The sequence below is a fragment of the Prionailurus viverrinus genome, chromosome B4, assembly GCF_022837055.1.
Source record: "Prionailurus viverrinus isolate Anna chromosome B4, UM_Priviv_1.0, whole genome shotgun sequence".
Taxonomy (NCBI): Eukaryota; Metazoa; Chordata; class Mammalia; order Carnivora; family Felidae; genus Prionailurus; species Prionailurus viverrinus.
This window is the reverse complement of record NC_062567.1, coordinates 67688231-67706859: the sequence shown is the minus strand read 5'-3', so window position 1 is coordinate 67706859 and position 18629 is coordinate 67688231. Positions and strand designations below refer to the sequence as shown.

Here is an 18629-nt window from a genome sequence, read left to right as displayed (position 1 = left end):
AGAGTGATTGTTTTTATAAGTGAGAATTTTTAAGTACTTTTTAGTATGTTTTAAATTTTTGAACCAGGTACATTAACTATTTAAAAATTTAGATGAAAAATTCATACTATAAAATATTTAACATGAAAGGATGTGACAAGGAAAGAAAACGTTAACTCAGGTATGCAAAATAATAACAGCAAGACCCCTTGAAGGAGTCAAAGTGGTAACATCAAGGAGCCTGCAGGGATTTTGTTAGTGCTAGAATCTCCTTCACCACGATTTTCCCCATTTTTGTTCAGTGGCTGTGGGAGCCCAGAATGAAGATGCTGTTTGTGAACAGAGTCGGAAAGAGAAAGAAATGCTATAGGATCAGAATACCTGCAAGAAAAGAATAAGAGGGTCTCTGCTCCCAGAAAGAGCAAGGAGAGCTCTTTTATGTGTTTGTTTTACTGTGCTAGGAGATCTCTCCTGGCAACTTCTAAATTTGTTGGTTTAGGCTAGGGCTAGACAAAACTGACTTCTTGACGATTATCATGGTCCCTGCTTTCATACTTGTGCTCACATGGATTACCAGGTACAGACAGGATCTGGGGCACTGCAAGAGAGAACACATTAACCTTAAACCATCATATGCCTAAGGATCAGAAGCCCAAGAATCAGAGTCCGAAACTTCTCAGAGAGATTTCATTTTCCTTACAAGATGAAGATCTATTCACCAAGAAGGTACGGATGATTCATTTGGGAAAATTTGCTTATTTCTATTTGACTAAACAGAACAGGAAGGAGGGAGGAAGGGGTGTCTTTACTTTTCTCCTTTTTTCCTTCAAATGCTTCTTTGCTCCCTTCCATGAAACTTGTATCCAGCTCCTGGTGTTCTGTCTTCCCTTGAAAGTCTTCTCATTTCTTATTAATAACTTTTCCAACTACTTGATTTGGACCTGGTTTTCTTATTGAGGGTGTGTGGGGGTCACTCATAGAGTTTTCTAGCTATATTCTCCCAAAAGAATTGCAATGTTATCATCACCAACCTCATAAGTGAAGGATAGTAATTTATACGTACATGTGCATCTTCAGTGCATATTATTGGCTCTTGATAAAAGGCAAATAGTAATGATGAACATTGAAATACGCCTTTGCAAGATACCAGCCAGCAAACTGCATGAGCCATTTTGAAAACAGATTCAAAGGAAGATGTCCTGAACTTTCATTTCCCGTCTGCTGGGTTTCTTTGAAGTGGGAGTTAACCCTGACATGAAACAGCTCCAGAAACTGAGCCATGCCTAGTTGTTTTTGGCCTGATAATTCAACCCCCAGTGATGACTCCCACACACAACTGGGTGTCTTTGATGACTCAGTCTTCTCCTCTTCAAGATAGGCCTCTAGACATTTCTGTTTCCTATATTCTGCACTACAGCCTTGGTGGAAGAAGAGGATAATAGCTTCATTTAACAAATAAAATCAAATGCATTATCTGCTCCCTCTCTAACACAAGCCCTTCTTACATAGAACCTTCCCTCCTTTGTTCTTGTTTGAACTCTTTTAATCCAGAGTCTGTTATTCAACTGGACAGAGAACTCCTCTCCTGGATGGCAATAAGCTGAAGGAAGATGTTGAATGAATAACCCAGGTAGAGTGATTTGAAGCTGTTTTTCATTTTTTCAAGGATAAGATAAGAAAAAAAAATGCTTTGTTTGTAAACACCATGGAATTTGGTAAAAAGTCTTTAAGACTGAAGCCTATTTTACTCCAGCTTCATTGAGGACTGAGGTACTGGGGTGAGTTTAGAGAAGAATCTCAAAACTTCACCCCCTGTCATTGCCACACACACTAGACTAAAAACTGTAATTAACACCTGCTTGGAAAAAAATAATCCTCAAAAAGCAGAACATGGATCCTTAGAAAGGATTCATATTCTGTAAATTATTTTAAATCAGGGTCAAAAGTGATTTCCTCTAGGAGAACTAAATTACTACCTTTTGAAATCAATTCTTAGTTTCTTCTGCTTTACTAAGTAGAGCGTTTTTATTTTTTTTTTATTTTTATTTTTTTAAATGTTTTTATTTATTTTTGAGACACAGAGAGAGCATGAGTAGGGGAGGGGCAGAGAGAGAGGGAGACACAGAATCTGAAACAGGCTCCAGGCTCTGAGCGGTCAGCACAGAGCCCGACGCGGGACTTGAACTCACAGACTGTGAGATCATGACCTGAGCCGAAGTCGGACGCTTAACCGACTGAGCCATCCAGGAGCCCCCCTAAGTAGAGCATTTTTAATATAAGAAAGTCAATAAACATGAAACTCACATATTAAATTATATTTCTGACACATCAAGCACTCCATCTTCCTATTTCAGACTAAAATGTTAAAATAGATGTATTATTTTTAAAATACGCTTATTTTTCTTTTTTTTCTTAAAACGTGTGTTGACTTTATGGAGCTTTTCTTTTATGTGTGTTCTTTATCTTATTTGGAAATAGGCAAAAAAAAATGCATTTTTATAAGTGGAGAAATTCAGCTTCTCAAGATAGAGGTCCTATATAGTCAAATAGGCTAGAGGTCCTATAAAATCTCCATAAAAGCTCTAGTTCTGTATTATTTTGTCTTTGGCCACGAAGATTGAATAAATATTTAAAAGATTCTTTATACAAATGGCATGCTGGATTTTAACGTGGCAGGTTTTTTACAGAAATCTATGTTGACGTACTGTTACACACTTACTAATATATAGTTATCAATGCACACACTTAACTTATTCTCTAATTATCTGAGGTATTTAATGTTTGCTGTCTCCCAAAAGATGGACCCCTTGGGTCGAAAGGCCTGTCTCTGTCTCCTAGAGAAACTGATATATTGTTAAATAGTAGAAATTGAAAAAAACTTCACAATCCCTCTGCTCAACTCCTAATCCCGCCTCTTACTACCATTCAGATTCCTTGACTATAAAATGAGAATGTGTTTCTATTGCATAGGGTTGATGAGACCGTGATGTGACAGGGCTTCATGAACTATAAAGCCCTACAAAAATATTTGGCTCATCCTGGAAGGGTGAGTAGCACTCAGCTAGATGAAAGCTTTGGAGAGGAGGAGGAAAATCTGGGCAACACATAAAAGAGAGGGAAGTGGCCAATCTCAGCTCTCAGGCCTTAGCGTTTCCTGGCCAGTTCTTTCAGGGCTAAGTCACTGTCTGATGTTCATGCTGCTCTGGCCTCTGCTTGGAATAACATCCCTTTGTCTCCACAGGCCAAAGCTATCAGCAGGTTTCTGTCAAATAAATAGATCATCCTTCGTACCCCAGAAAGCTGTCAGGCTCAATACTTTGCAACCATCTGTGCATCCTTCTTGCCTTTTCTTCATCCTCCTGCATGAGCAGGGCTGATGACCATGTGAGTATTGTTTCATGGCCATTTTTTCCTTTCCATGTTCATAGTCACTATCTTACTCCAAGCTCTTGTTACTCCATATAGAGAATGGGAGAGATGCCAGAGGATTGGACACAGGTAAATGTCTCCCTCCCCCACACCCTCGAAACAAGAAGGAGAAAGATTCATTAACAATAGTTTGGTGATTTTAATGTCAAACCCATCCCCAAAGTTTTGAAACTTAAAAAATTAGTAACCATTGGAAGGAGATATGATCTTATTTGATTCCTAGCATTATTAGGCAGCAATATGTGACGTGCTGTGGGTACTTTGTGTGTGAACTCAACATTTGACAGAATGCATTCTCTCAAATCATGTGAGTTAAGCACAGGCATGTGTTAGAGTTATATAGAGGTCAGTACTTATATTCACCATACATAATAGGCTCATACTCTAATGAAAGAGAAAGCCACAAATGTGGAATATGGTACAGATTAATATAAAATGATACAAAGAGTTTCAGGGATGGGCATATGATATTGCAGGCACCTGGGAGAGGAGCAGCTGACTCTGCTGAGACCAAAGGATCAAAGAAGACTTTTTGGCTGGGGGGAGACCATGACCAAAAGCAATAAGGCAAGCAACATTCTGATGTGTGCAAATGAACTGCAAACAATTTAGTGTTCCTGGGGTCCACAGTTCGTATCAGAGAAGGTCACATCTTGGGGTCAGGAAAGGGCTTACTTCTTTCCTAATATTCTGAAATCAAAATGAAATACATAGGCTACAAGTGAGTAAAATAGAATGAATTAGTAACCCATAGAATATTTCTGTCCAAAGATGCTGATTAGTGGCAAGGATAAGGAATTAGATGGGGATATGCTACAGGACAGTTTTTGTTGCTTTATTAATTCTTACATTGAATCTACCATTATTTACTAAGCACCTAAGACTCACTAGATGTTGAGATTGAAATGGCATTGGAGAAAGAATCCTTGTCCTCAAGGATTTTGGAATCTAATGAGGTGCCAGTGCAATACAGTTTGGGTAGTGATTTAAATTGAACTAACGAATGCAGATAAAGTAAAACTGGAAACAGTAATTTATGACTTACAAGAACCAGGGTACCCAAATGTTCTGATGGGTTTCATTGACAGGCTGACTCTAAGCAGGCTGTGAATAGTAACGTGTTGACTATTTCTGACCAATGGAGAATGATTCAACCTGTAAGGTGCTCTTTCTACCAACACATTAGGGCCGAGGACTTTTCTATTCTTACAGAAAGAGACAAACACAGGAACATCATTCATACAGCACTCAGAGAGGAAATGAAAAATACTGGAGAGAAAGAAACCATTTTAGGGTAACATTTTTCTTATCAATTTATATCCAGCATAATAATGGTACATAAGAATGGTGACCATTTATCTAAATAGTAAATGTAACATGCAATATTAATGCATTTTACTCTGATTGATATGATGTGGGTAAGGCACTGGAATCTAATATTTAACACAGCTCTTGGGTTATTTCTATGCAGGTGGTCTGAATTACTCATTGGGAGGAACACTGCTTAGGAATTAAACCCTGAAGGTGAATTTGTTCAAAATGAGTCAGCAGCCTGAATTTTTAGTTATCCATTTGCTTAATAATTTTGATATAATTGAAGTCTAAGCTGAATACAATAAAATGCACAGACCTTTAAGTATTATGTAGGTCAATCAGTTTATAGCCCCATGTAACTGCCGATATATAAAAATGTAGACGAGTTTCTTTCACTACAGAAAATTCTTGTGTGTTCCTTTTAGTCAGTTCAGACCACCACCACACTTTCTGATTTTTATCAGTACAGATAAATTTTCCTTATTCTTGGGTTCAACATAAATAGAATCACACAGTTTGCATTCTTTTTTGTCTGGATTCTGAATGTTTTTGAGATTCATCCATTTTACTGGAGGCAGCTGTAGTTTTCAAAATTTTATTTATAGTGACAGAGTTGTATATCACAATTGCTTATCCATCTCCTGCTGATCAATAAACTGTTTCAAGTTTTTGGTTACTGTGAATAGGTTTCTGTGAATATTTTTTTTTTTTAATTTTTAATGTTTATTTTCGAGGGAGAGAGAGCGAGCTTGAGCCAGGGGAGGGGCAGAGAGAGGGAGACACAGAATCTGAAGCAGACTCCAGGCTCTGAGCTGTCAGCACCGAACCCTAACGCGGGGCTCGAACTCACGAACTGTGAGATCATGACCTAAGCCGAAGTCAGAGGCTTAACCGACTCAGCAGCCCAGGTGCCCCTCTGTGAATATTCTTGATTTGCACTGGATTAATACCTAGATGTGGAATTCCTGGGTCATTGTGTTTAACTTTACAAGAAACTGTTAAATAGGATTCCAAAGTGGTTGTACCACTGTATATTCCACTAGCAACATACGAGTTTTCAGATGTTCCAAGTCCTCAAAAACATTTATTGTTGGTTGTTTCAGTCAGCTCAAACTGCTTTTATTACCAAAAAAAAAAAAAAAATACCATAGACTCAGGGGCTTACAGTTCTGGAGGCTAGATTGGGCTAGTCCAAGGTCAGGAGCAGGTTTTGGCATGCTCCAGTTCTTGATGAGAGCTCTCTTCCTGACTTGCAGATGGCCACTTTCTCCTTGTGTCATCACATGGTGGTAAGGGAAAGGGAGAAGATGAGAGAGAAAGGAAGGAAGGTAGGGGAAAGAGTGAAGAGAGAGGGGGCAGAGGATCCAAAGTGGGCTCTGCACTGACAACAGTGAGTCTGATGCTGGACTCAAACTCACAAACCATGAGATCATGACCTGAGCTGAAGTCGACACTTAACCAACTGAGCCACCTAGGCGCCCCTCTCTTCCTCTTCTTACAAGGACATCAATTCCCTTATGAGGGCCTTACTTCAATGACTTCATCTACGCCTAATGACTTCCCAAAGGCTCCACCTCAAATTCCATCACATAAGAATTTTGCAGAAGCATAAATCTTCATCAGTCTTTTGATTTTACCAATTGTAGTAGATGTGATACTGTAATGTTGTAGTTTTAATTTGCATTTCCTTAATGGCTAATGATGTTAGGTACCTTTTAATAGGTTTATTGGGCATTCTTTTTTTTTTTTTTTGTAAAAAATCTTTTCAAAATTTCTGCCCATTTTTTAAGTTGGATTTTTTGTATCTTCACAACTGATTTATGAGTTCTTTGTATATTTTGTATAAAAACCATTATCAAATATTTTGGAAATAATTTCTTCTAAACTCAATGAAATTCAATTTATCAATTATTTTTATGGTTACTCTTATTTGTGTGTATGTGTGTACAGTGTAAGAAATTTTTGCTATCCTAAAGGTTGCAAAGATATTTGCATTTTCTTTTAGAAAATTTGAGATTTTAGTTTTGACATTTAGGTCGATGAGCCATGCCAACTCTTTCCATATAAAGTGAGGTAGGGCCTAAGGTTCATTTCCACCCACTCCCCCCACAACCTCCTATAAAGTTAGCAAGTTGCTCCAGCATTATTTATTGAAATGACTTTTCTTTATTGAATTGCCTTTGTGCTTTTGATGACAATCAAGAAAGGATATACATGTGGTTCTATTTCTATATTCTTTTTGTGTTCCCTTGAGCTATTATTTGTGTGTCTTATGCCAATACCTCACAGTCTTCTTCATTCCAAAATCTATACTTTTTATTTCCTTATTTTGCCCTATAAAAGTTAAACAACAAATGTAGTATTTAATAGTAACAAGTAAAAATGATAAATTTTATAGTATGTGTTTTTCATCACAATTAAAAAAGTACATTTAAGGTTATCATATTTCCTGTAAGTACCTTAGTTGAATTAAAAATATATATATGTGACATTTTTATTATTCAGTTGTAAAATGTAGATGAGGATAATACTACCTGTCTCTTAGGATTGTGGATTGTTATGAGAACTAAATGAGTAAATCACTAAGAAATGTGCTGAATATGTATGTGCTTATGAGAAAATTTAAATTTGCCTTGTCCTGTCTCTTTCCTTCAATTAAATAGATTGAGGATATTTTTTCATTTTATTTCTTTCTCATTCTACTAGCCTCCACTCATTTAAAATGTATATTTTATTTAAAAAAGTATATCTTTTTCTTTTCCTTTGATCTCACAGTAGAAACATTGACATGCATAGTTAAAGACTAAAAAGTTAGTCTATTTACCCCAAGGTCTTTAGAATACTCTAGTGCCATTATTTCTTTCCTGGGTTAATAGACTCATTATCTAATACTTTTGCTTATTTTTAATGTTACAAATAATTTAATGCTACAATTATAATTGGTTTATATATTCATTTTTGTTTACATTTATCCATGTTTTTAACATTTTCTTATCCTCAGACATTTTTTGTGAGACAGAAGAAATCATTTAGGTCTATATTTTTTTCACTGACACTTTTTTTTCATATACTTGAAAATGTTTTACTATTTCAGTTACTATTAAAATATAGAGTTGCTAAGCTTTGAACTCTAGGTTTTCACTTTTATTTCCAGGCTTTAAACATATCAGTCCAGAGTTCTATGGCTTCCACCTTTGCTATTAGGAAATCAGCTGCCAATCTCATTAGGATTTTTTTTTAAGGACCCTCTTTTCTCTTTTTCTTCTTTAGAGTAATATTTTTGATGCATTGTACTTTCACTATGATATTTCCAGGTGTGAATTTTTATTTATACATTGTGTTTGAAATTCTTAGGGCTTCTTGAATCTAAGCATTCATAACTTTTATCAATTCTGAATAAAATTTGCACCATTTTCTTTTAAATATTTCCCCTCTTCCATCTCTCTCTTCATCTTCCATGTTGATAAATATTTAATATTTCCCTTATTTTAATTCTGTGCTATATTCTGAGAAATTTTTTGTGATGGTATGATTGACTAATTTTCTCTTCAGTTATGCCTAACCCATTATCTATGTTTTTGACTTGAACTATATTTTTCATTTCTAGGGCTTTTCTTAGGTTCTTTTATAAATTTTCCTGCTTATTTAATTTTTCACTGCTCATATTTTTTATTTCCATCTTTTATTAAGTGTACAAGGCATAATTATTTTGTATATTGTAACTGATGATTTCAGTACTAGGAGACCTGTTTTAGATATTGTTTTTTTGCATGGATTTTTTGAAACATGAATTGGATAATACTTCCTCCACAGTTAAACTGCATTCGTTTTTGCTAGGTATTGAAGAGCATTACAGACCTAGATCTACATTGTTTTTTGGATTCAAGAATTTAAAATTATGCAACTTATATTGATTCAGGCATTATACCCATACAAATCTAGCCAGTGGTCCTGTAATTGATCAGAAGACTTTTATTAATCATTACCTAAAGTGTGAAGGATGAGAGGGCCAATTTTCCTTGCAGTTTTGTGTTTTAGCTTACCCACCTCATTGAAGGTGTAGCATCTCAGGACTGTTTCCAGTGTGACTCCTGGCACTGCAAATCCAAAGCTTTATCCCCAGAATGCTTTGCTCTAGAAGACCAATATGGCCAGAAGTTTTAGAGCCTCCTTATCTCTCTGCAGTTTTGTTCTTGTTTTGATCCTGGAACTGGCACATTTTATTATTATTTCACAGGGTTATTTATTTACTTGAAAGTATGGATTTAATCAAACACTTTTATATGTTTATAGCAGGAGGCTTTCAGTGTCTCTGGTTTGCCATATTGCCAGTAACAGACGTCTAAACTGAAGAATACTCTCCATATAATAGATACAATATATTGGTCAGTTTTAGTATTTTATTTAACTTCTCTCCAAGATTACCATTTTGCTTTATAATAATTTTAATGTATTCAAAGTTTTATTTTTTAATTAAGATTTTGAATCATGATTGAAAACTAATTCCCTATCACGAGTTATAAAGAAATTATATATATATTGTCATATAAATGTTGAAAGATTTTTTTCTTTATTTAGATCTTACTTCCAATTGGAACTGACTACTGTGTATGAAATGAGGTAAGTATAGTATCTTTCCATATACATAACCAGTTACCAAGCACCACTTATTGAATAGTTCATCATTTCCTCATTGGTCATGGAAGTTTTTATATATATGTACATTTTTATTAGAGACCAGAATTTGATTAATGACTAAATGTATGTAATGGTCATCTTTCTAGGTTTTTTTATTTCTTATTACATTAATTTTGTTCCTTTTAATTAAAAAAAAATTTTTTTTAAGTATGCTTCACATCCAGCCCAGAACCCAACATGGGGCTTGAACTCACAACCCTGAGATCAAGACCGGAACTGAAATTAAGAGTCAGATATCAGATGCTCAACTGACTAAGCTACGCAGGCGCCCCTTGTGTCTTTTAATTTTTTTGGAAAATTGTATATCTATTTAAAGGATATATTAGCATAAAGTTTATAGTGGTTTGTTGTAACTTTTTAAAATATACATGAGTTTAATCTTCCTTTTGAATCCTGATATGTCTTTTTCTTTTTAGCTTTAATCTGACACTGCCCTGGATTGGGAGCAGTACCTTCAAGTTTAAACTTAATGGTCCATTTTGACCTGAACTTCTTACTTTAAAAAAAAAAATTATATCTCTTTATTCTTGGTAGGGAAATGTTTTTGTGACACTATAATTTGTGTTTCCTTGATTTATTACTGAAGGTGAGTAATTTCTGTCTTGTATGTATGACTTCTTTGGCCTATCTGCTCAGGTTCTTTGTCCCCTCTCCTCACTTTATTTTTTTTTATTAGCATCTTGATATTTTTCTTTCTCATGAATAAATATACACTATTTATATATTAAATATGATAAACCCTTATCTATCATATTTGAATGATTTTCCCCAGATATTTGCTTAGTTATGTCTTCAGTTGTATTTTTTAATTTGTATTTTATTCTTTCTTTGCATTACATCACCCATATCCACATATATTAAAAATATGTGTGTGTATTTAAGTATATGTGTGTCTGTATACCTTATTACTGTGGCAAATGTCTAGAAATGGATGAATTCCTTTTCTCAGGTCACAGACTGTTTTGAAAGGATTTTAGAGTTCTATAAACTGAACTGTTAAAATTTATCTGCGAAGGTATTAAGATGGTATGATAACATTTAGGGTTTATGTTACTATATTATAGGATATGTGGTATATATATATATATATATTTGATACACCAGTTGATTTCGCTGAAGTTGGTATATAATAATAGGTATTTTTTTAACATAAAAAAGAATGTTTCCTAATGGGGAAAAGTTAAACAAAAGTGCTCACTTCCTAATTATTTTCTTTTGAAAAACATTACAAATGTATGATAACCTGACTTTGATTGCAACAAAAAATGTCAGAAGTGACATTTCAACATTTCAGTATACTAATCATCTCAGCTAAAAGAAATGTAAAATCAACCAAGGCTACTGTCATTAGTATTTCCAGAGTCTCACAATTAGAGGAATAAACAATTAATATGTTAAAATTATTCACTGTTAACATATCATTACTATCCCTAAACATCAGCCTACCCATGTTGATTGGACCCTGACAGAATGGGCAAAAGTGCCATTTAGTTAATAATGTTGTATTGCTAACAAGCTAATAAAAATTGCATTCCAGAGTGTCAGATTAAGAGAGTGGAAGGGGATGGGAGAAGTGTGTTTATAAAGCCAAAGTGGTATGCAAACGATAGCACTGACAGGGTCAAGGAATCAGTTTAAGTAAAATTAGTCATTATACACTACAGACTAATCAATGTATTTCATGTTTTCACTACCATCTAATCATAAGCCATTTACCTTGACCCTTGAAAGCATTCTCTCAGCAAGACTCCCTCATAGAAGAAGCTGTTTAGGGTAGATGAGACTTGATACTCCAGAGAATTCAAAGTAAGATGTTCTGTTCTTTTGATCCACAATTTAATTGAAACACAGTAGTACTTAACCTGGAAATACTATGCCTTGCATTTGTCCATGTCACCATCTGTAATCAATCATATCAATGAGGTTAATTCCACAGTTTCCAAAATATTTTTGCTGAGTTAAAACCCTGTTATTTTTCCATATGAAACTTTGAAATTATATATATACCTATATATGTATATAAATAATTTATATCTATCTGTAACAGCTTTTAACTTATTGGTTTACATTTTCCCACTCTGAAGTATCAGGTTAGAAAATTGATATGGAAGTAAAAATTATAGATATCAATTGAAAGAAATTTACGAGTGCTTTATCTTAGAATGACACCCAATAGAGGCAGTGTTAATTCTAATAAGCTATTCTCAAGACCACCCCCATCCTTTTTTTTAAAGCTTATCAATTGCTTGGCTCCAGTGGAAACTGTCCTCCATATCATCCGTTCTTCTTCTGAGTCATTAATTCATTCATTCATTCACTCACTGTGTACCAGCACTATTCAGAACGCTAGAGATAATATGATAAGTATAAAGAGACACCATTTCCACTCTAGTGAAGTTTACAGGCTTGTGGGAACACAGTCATAAATCAAATAATCAGGATAATGAGCATGTAATTACAAACTGAGATAAATGCTCTGAAGGAAAGGAACAGGTTCTAGGAGAACATAAGGAGGTCTAGACTGGTGAGGAAAGGGGGTTTCTCTGGTAAAGTGACCCTTGAGCTGCAGTTAACTGGAAGTCGGAAGGAGGAGCATTCCAGAAGAAACAGCCAGTGGGTAAGAGCCATGTGACCAGAGGAAGCCCAAAGCTATTCCTCTACTTCCTCCTCTCCAGAGCCCCAGGGCTAGTGGATTACAGCCAAAGGAGAGTGTCTTGCCAATGTTGTGGCTGCTGCTATTTAGTTTAAGGCTGAATCCATGACAAGGAAATTTCTGGTTGAGGTGAGACAAGTTGAGTTGCCCTGTGCCTGAGACAGTCTGAGCTCTCCTCCCAAAACACACCAGAAAAGACATGAACTTTAGCCCTTGCCTAATAAGAACAAATCTTATTTCAACAACAGTAACTGATCAGTATGTGATGCCTGAAGCAAAATTATTGAAATAGCTCAAAATTTTTAAATAAGTATAATATGCACAATTTTATAATATAAAAAAAATTATAAATGAGTATAATATGCTTTTTCATTAGCAATCTGAAAAAGCCCTTGAATTCTGTATGTTCATTATAGACTTGCCCACCTTTATATGGCTACTCACCGGCCACCACTGCTTAGTCCCTAAGTTCTTAAGGTACAGGGCTGATATGATCTCCTTATGCTTTTTTCTGGCTTATATTTGTTCACTATAAGAAGCCTATGATTCCCAGTTCATTCCACATCTCCCGTAGCTTTTATCTCCTTCTACTCCCTCCTCTGACTCATCTCCTACCCTTTTCTAAAGTCCTGAAACACTTCCCCTGGGGCCCGCAGATGTCATGATCAGTTATCAGCAAATCACTCATATCCTTGACCTTTTTGCCATACCTTTCCTTCACCTACATGCTCTAAAATCTGGGTAAGCCCTGAGGATACTCTTTTCCCAAGTCTTCTCACTCAGTGGCTCTCCTCTCTCATACCCCTCTTACTTCTGAACCTGAAGATAACTGTAGGTGCCTTCCTAACATTTCATCTTTGCTTCTAGTTACCAGTGCTGTCCCTTTTCCCAAATACTTTCAGCTTTGACTCTCAGGTCAACCCATTATCCCTTTTTTGCTGTAGTCATCTACTGTGCTTGTCATGCCCTGAAATTCTAGCTCCTGGTCTTCTATCCAATGCCACCCCTGCAATATGCATATAGATGCTGTTTATGACAGTTGGCCTTCTAGAACCAAGAACTCTTCTCTTTGGATGAGGAGGGTGTCCTCCCTCTACCTCTACCCTCACTGTTGGAGGCTTTCTCTAGACCTTGTCATCACTGATAACTGCAACCACTCCATAATCTCACTTACAAGCATCATATTCCAAACCAAGCCATGAACTTCACTCTAATTAACATTGACAAAAGCATGTGTGGAACATATTTCCTAGGAAGTATATTTGCTGTTCAGAAGAATTGGTGAAAGTTGCTATAAAGAAGAACTGATCTTTAAAGCTGATGTGAGTTTATAGCAAAAGGAGGAGAAAGAAGAAGACAAGGCAGAGGAAAGAGCAAAGGCACTGAAACAGCAGTCAAAAACCTACTTCCAAAAAGCCTCAGTCCCAGATAGTTTTGTAGGTATTTTCCAGCAAAACTTGTAAAGAAGACTTCGTCCTATTTTGTAAAAGTTATTTCAGAAGAAAAGAGTGAAGCCTATCTAGCTCATTTGATCAGATTAGAATAATCCTATACAATGGGATAAAAACAATAAAAGTAGTAGAAAATGAAGGGTAATTTCATTTATGGACATAAATGACTTAGGAATAAACTTGACCAAAGAGGTAACAGATCTGTACTCTGAAAACTATAAAACACTGATGGAAGAAGTTGGAGATGACACTAACAAGTGAAAAGATATTCCATGCTCATGGAGTGGACAAATGATATTGGCAAATGTCCACATTACTCAAAGTGCTCTACAGACTCAATGCAATCCCTATCAAAATACCAACAGCATTTTTCACAGAATTAGAACAATCAGAAGGTCTCAGGACCTTCAGATTATGAGACTGATGCACTGCTGGCTGCATTGGAGAGGGCAGCTTTAAATAATACTAAAATTTATATGGAACCTCAGAAGACCCCAAAGCAGTCCTGACAAAGAAGAACAAAGCTGGAGGTATCACAATTCCAGATTTCAACATATACTACAAAGCTGTAGTAATCAAAACAGTATGTGGTACTGGCATAAAAAAACAGATACATAGATCAAGAGAACAGAAAAGAACCCCCAGAAATAAACTCATATTTATATGGTTAATCTATGACAAAGGAGGCAAGAATATACAATGGTGAAAAAGGGACTTTTCAGCAGATGGTGCTGGGAAAACTGGGCAGCTACATGTAAAAGAATGAAATTGGCTTATTTTCTAACACAAAATACAAAAATAAGCTCAAAATGGATAACATACCTAGACATGAGACATAAAACTGTAAAAATCCTAGGAGAGTACACAGGCAGTAATTTATTTGTTGTTAGATGTAGCAGCATTTTTCTAAATAAGTCTCCTAAGGTAAAGGAAACAAAAGCAAACTCAAACTATTGGGACTACATCAAAATAAAAAGCCTTTGCACAGCAAAGGCAACTGTCAACAACATAAAAGACAACCTACTGAATGGCAGAAGTTGTTTGCAAATGATAAATCTGATAAGGGACTAATATCCAAAATATATAAAGCACTTCTGTAACTCAACACCAAAAAAAAAAAATCTGATTAAAAAATGGGCAAAGGACTTAAATAGACATTTTTCCAAAGAAGACATACAGATGGCTGACACATGAAAACATGTTCAACATCGCTCATCATCAGGAAATGCAAATCAAAACCACAATGAGATATCACTTCATACCTCTCAGAATGGCTAAAATCAAAAACACAAGGAACAACAGGTATTGATGAGGATGTGGAGGAAAAGGAATCCTCTTGCACTGTTGATAGGAAGGCAAACTGTTGATGGGAGGAATCTCCATTCTACTGGAGATTCACCCAGGTGAATTGGGTATTCACCCAGAGAAAACAAAAACACTAACTCAAACAGATATCTGTACTCCTATGTTTACTGCAGCATTATTTACAATAGCAAAGACAGAAGTAACAAGTGTCCATCAATGGATGAACAGAGAAGAAAAATGTGGTACATACATATATACACATGCTAGAATATTACACAGCCATAAAAAGTATGAGATCATGACATTTGAGACAACATGGATGAACCTAGAGAGGGTATTATGCTAAGTGAAACAAATCAGAGACAAATACCATATGATTCCATTAAAAAATTGGATCTTAAAAAAGTGAAAAAACAAAAAGCAGGATCAGAAATATAAATACAGAGAACCGATGGTTGCCAGAGGGATGGGGGTTGAGCAAAATAGGAGAAGGGGAGAGAGAGATACAAACCTTCAGTTATGGAATAAGTCATATGAATAAGAAAGCAGAGCATAAACAATAGAGTCAATGATACTCTAAGAACAATGTAATGGGACAAATAGTAGCTATATGGTGAACAGAGCATAATGTATCAAGTTTTCAAATCACTAAGTTGTACACCTGAAACTAATGTAACATTGTGTATCAATTGTACTCAATTAAAAAATCCTTAAAATATTAACTGAATCTTTCAGGTATTTATAAATACAGTTCAAATAGGAATCAAAGAGAGTTCATCAGAAATACTACCAACGTAACTCACCATATTAACAACCAAGTGACAAAAACCATATAATTATGTCAATCAATGCATTGAGAATATTGATAAAATTCAAGAACCATGATTAAAACTCAGAAAACTAAGAATGGAGGGGGACTTCCTTAACTGGATAATCTTACAGATAAAAAAAACCTGCAGTAAACATAGTTAATAGAGAAAACATATTTATTCCCTGTTAGATGTGGATTATGACAGGGTTGCCCACCATCACCACTAGTCTTCCACAGGGTAGATCCTGGCTAATAGTGTAGGAAAAGAAAGAATAGGTGTAAGCTTTGAAAGGGAGGACGTTAAACTTTCATCATTTACAAACAATACAGTTACCTTCCTTAACCCACAAGTTTCAACAACTAATAGTGGTAAGGCAATCCAGCAAGGATTTTTTTTAATTCACAAAAATTTATATAATTTACATCAACAGAGATTATGTAACAATTGTATATCCATAGCCTCTGTCATATAACTAGACACTACCATCCTCCAGCCCCCATTATGGCAGAATATACTTGCTTCCAAAGTGATGTTGGCATTGGCTCTGTGATTTGCTTTGGCCAATGGCCTGTTAGTGGACTGAATGAGAACAAAAGCTTTCAACTTGCTTGCATGGTTCAGTTTGGTTCTCTTGCATTCCTGCTAGGCATCAAGAAAAGAATATTCCTTGGGTAGCCACTGTTCCAAGGAGAACGAACAGACATATATAGTGGATCCGCATCCAATCTGTAGCCCACAGGCAAGATCAGCTCCTCTTAGTCTAGTCCTGCACGGCTCTAACTAACCTGAAGACACATGAGAGACCAGACAAGGGGAAATAGACATGTTTTGTAAAACACGGCGTTTTGGATTGGCTTGCTTTACTGCATTGCTGGAGTAATAGCTAATATAACCAGCAAGAAGCGATTTGAAATATAATCAAAAATAAAAAATCTTTATTATGGTCACTGATCTTGTTGGTACTTAGGTTGTTACTTAGTGTTACTGTGGTAATGGCTGAATAAAATATCAACACATTGAAAATATAATAAAAAATGAGATTCTAAACTTCCTACCAACCAAAAACTATATTTCTAGATAACAAATAGGCAGATATAAAATATCTAGGCATTAATCTAACAAAGAACACAAACCTCCGTCATGTAATCTCTATCATGTAACATAAAAGATAATAAGTGGAGAAACTTTCATTAATTTAAATGAATAATGCAGGCCAATATTTTGTAAGAACGCATATAACTAAAATTTATATGAATGATATCAGAATAGTAGCCTCTGGGTGGAGGGAAGCAAGTGAATGTTGGAAAAGGAGATAGAAGGCAATCAGTCAATTAAATCAGTACCTTTTCTTGTCAATTGATGGTAAAAGCCATAAACCAAGGACTGTGTTAGTTCAAGCCTCTACACCCAAGGTCCAGAAACAAACAATGGGAAAAAAGAAAGCACCCTTTCTGGAGAATACTGAATACTAAGAAGAAAGTATCGCGTATAACATACATATACAAAAAGCTTCCTTTTTGATCAATTAAATACCTTCCAAAGCAGAGAGCATTTAGAAAGGGGGAAAAAAAAAATCAGAATCTCATTTCTTTTTTTCTTTCAAACTTCTCATTTTGTATGTTTACATATGACTATTTGTGGCTGGCTTTTCAGACACCTGGCTCCTTTCAAGTAAGAAGCACCAATAATTTCTACATCTGTACAAGCTGATACTAATCCTCAGAATCAGCCAAATCCACAGGAATGATCTTTGGGGACTGCAGGGCCTACTTTACACAGGACTTGGATTGCGCAATCCAGAGTGCCCCACACAGCTGCTTGGGGGGAAGAAATATGTGCTATTTTGAAACTGAAAAGGGACATGAAGACAGGCCAGTCAGGAGGAGCACTGGGCAGGTTCCTTCTCTGCCATGCCTTTCCCAGGGCTTCCTCCCTCCTGAGTCTGGACTTAGGAGATAGAGTGGCTTCCCGCAGAAGCACAGAGCGGGCGGGGGGTGGGGGGGGTGCAGATCCTGGAGGGAACCAACTTGCGTCTACCGTGACACAACAGATACTTTCTGTTATATATTAACATATGACAGTTATATATTGATAATAAGCACAGCGTAATGTGTACATTCTGTGCTCAGCCCAGTGCCAAGTACTCAGCTTATTCTTCTGGTTTTTTTTAACAGGTAAAGAAACTGAGGCTCAGAGAAGTTAAAGTAATTTATCCAGGGCCATGCAATTAATTTTAAGAACCGGGGTATGTCTGATTCCAAAAGGTCCTTTTGACTAGAGGATCCTGCCTCAGATCACATAACTGGTAAAAGGCAGAAATGAGATTTAAAATGAGGTCTTGACTACCACATTTTTCTTTTTCTTTCTCTCTCTCTCTCTTTTTTTTTTTTTGCCACTCAATGAAGAGTTGAGTTTATGAACAAATGAGTGAAGTGATCCATCAGTGCTGTTTCATTTTAAAATGAAAACATACTTGGTGAATATGGGGAGTGAATGTTGAAAATATGCTAATATCATACTTTTTTTTTTTTTTATCAGATTTGAGTAATACATGTTACTGTTGCCAGGGGTTAAAGGCAGCTTCGAGTCTTAAAACAATTGATTCAGAATAGGTTTTTGAAATCAGTGAGTTAGGACCCAAGACGGGAATGAGTGTAGGGACACCAGAAGGAGATTACAACATAATCCTACCACATAACCATTCTGCACTAAGAAACCTTGTAGCTGGAGTTAGAAAGATGAGTAGGGATACTGTAAAATTAAATACACTTTCATGCCTCAGCTTCCTGAGATGGCAATGGGCGTATCACATGAACTTAAGAAATGAAAAAGCAAAATTCTATCAACTCTACAGCAGTGTATATTTTTCTGAAATTAAATATGTACACCAAAACTCTGTCTCTGAGAAACTAGTTTTGAAAATCCAATAAAAAATCTGAAGTGTGTAATATTTAAATTCAAAACCACTTCTTAAGCAGAGAGAGGAGT

At 35.8% G+C, this 18629-nt stretch overlaps 1 long non-coding RNA gene across 1 annotated transcript; it reads left to right on the top strand.

The window, feature by feature from the left end:
* The first annotated feature begins 608 nt into the window (after positions 1-608).
* On the top strand, positions 609-3321 carry LOC125171081 (uncharacterized). The gene is made up of 3 exons (XR_007154177.1): positions 609-705; positions 1531-1609; positions 3221-3321. It is a non-coding gene; the product is annotated as an uncharacterized LOC125171081 (long non-coding RNA).
* The last annotated feature ends 15308 nt before the right edge of the window (positions 3322-18629 follow it).